The sequence below is a fragment of the Pan troglodytes genome, chromosome 13, assembly GCF_028858775.2.
Source record: "Pan troglodytes isolate AG18354 chromosome 13, NHGRI_mPanTro3-v2.0_pri, whole genome shotgun sequence".
Taxonomy (NCBI): domain Eukaryota; kingdom Metazoa; phylum Chordata; class Mammalia; order Primates; family Hominidae; genus Pan; species Pan troglodytes.
In genome coordinates, this window is record NC_072411.2 from 75498963 (window position 1) to 75501049 (window position 2087).

Sequence of the window (2087 nt, forward strand, 5' to 3'; positions counted from 1 at the left end):
CAAAAAAAAAAAAAAAAAAAAAAGAAAGAAAAAAAGGGAAAAGAAACATTTTAAAGCAAATTCCACCTCCAGAATGGCAATATTTAATGGGCTAACTATCAAAACATTTTTAAGTACTAAGAACACACAACTTAAGAAAGAAAGACATACTTGTAGGAAATAAGCCTTAATTGTCCAGTTTGCCAGAGAAGCAGAGATGGCAGTGTTTCTGTGACACTTATGTGGTTGGCTTCTGTCATCATGGAAGTAAGTACAGAAGCACATGCATTTCCACATGGCTACAGAATCCCCAACTCTTTGGTTTGCTATAGGATGCCTCCAAATAAATGGCACAAGTATTTCCACAAAGAAGGTTTGGAGTAGACACATTGAGCATTTCCACCATGGGGTGGTAGAATTTACTTGACGGGTTAGTTATGGCAATGTGGTTTCTCAACAGGCTGCATGGGGTCTGGCTTGCAAAGGAGCCCGCATATAAAGTGAAAGCTGCTCAGGAGAGCCAGGTCTCCCCACAGGCGTCCTGTGTTCACAGTCCTCGTAAATGTTCTCTGGAGGCCACAGATTCATTATGTCGGAAAAGGTAGAGCAACAGACAGAAAATGCTGGCAGAGGGCCAGCCCTCTCTAGGCTTCGAGTGTGGTATTGCCTAGAGTTTGTTCCTACAGGTATTTTTGCATAAAGACCTCTGTCTGAGGAAGTGAGTCTAAGACAGCAGAGCTCAGGACGGTCTTTTAGAGTATTGGGTGCCCACGACTCTTTTGAAAGAAGTCCATTGATACTCCTCTACTATTTCCCCCAATCTATTTGAGAGCCAGCAAACTGATTTGATAAAACAGTGATAGATTTGTCAGATTAAGATAGTAATTTGCTTCCATTAATTTGAGAGGGATCAGTGTCTCACAGTGAGAAGAAATATGGCCACCCTGGTGGGATACATTTAAATTCATTAAATTTTCCGGCTTTCATCTGAGACACTGAGACTTTTTCTTCTCAGCCCATAAATCCTTTCAGTTTTTACTTCAAATGGCACCAAACAAGCACTCATCAATTTATATTTTAAATTCTCCTAACAATATCCAGTTGTATAAATCTGTTTAATTAGCAGTGGGTTGATGCTTTCTTGGCCCACTCTACGTCCAGTTACCAAAATAAAAGAAAGGCATGGAAAGCTGCTGGTTGCAAAAAAACATGCCTCCTACAATGGCAGGGAACAAGAAGAGACATTCTCCCAACACATGTTAACCCAGGGAAAAAATTTGAATATATACAAAAGATGAAATTAACAATAGATGAATGGCAAATGAGAAAGCTGCCAGTGACCAGACTTTCTCAGGAGCCAACCTTTAACAATATGGATTATTTCGGATAATTCATGGTTTGCCACTCTTTATCCTTTGTCTCCTCTGTAATATCCAGGGCACATCTTAGACAGATAATTAGGGCATTATCATATTCCTTAACTAAGTCGGACAAATTGCATTGCGCTTCGTGGAAAACCAACCTAGGGCTCTGTCATTAGCATTGTCTAATTGTTCCAAATAAAGTCTTTGCTTTTTTTTATTGCATCAACTTTATTTGTCAATACTCAGGAAAGAGCGGCTGTTCCCTTTCCTTTAGGGTTTCGTGAATATGCTAGTCACTAGGTAATCTTACAGTTAATACAGGCCGCAGCATGGTAAAATGTAAGAAAATGTAAAGGTCAAAAACATGTTTCTATTATGAAAAAAATGAATGATAATGACATAATTTTTTCAGCTCATCAGGCTCTTTGCTAAGTGCTGCTGTTATTGCCAGATCAGTAGTGTATAACAAAGGAGTGCTTTCTGCAGCCTGCTTCATTAGTCTGCCCTGTAGGACCTCACCTCCAGACCTTTCACTAATCTGTTGGCGCGCTCAATAGTCTTGTTAGTTCTATTCACTTCTTCCTGACAGCGGATTTTCTCAGCTGTAGCTCTCCCAGAGGCCGTGGTTAAAGCAGCCAGGTTTGTGTCTAGTTCCTTTAAATAAAAACAGTGAGAGACAACTTTGGACATTGTCGGAACAAGTAAAAATATCGCCACAGACTTATTTTATATTGCAGAAACTTA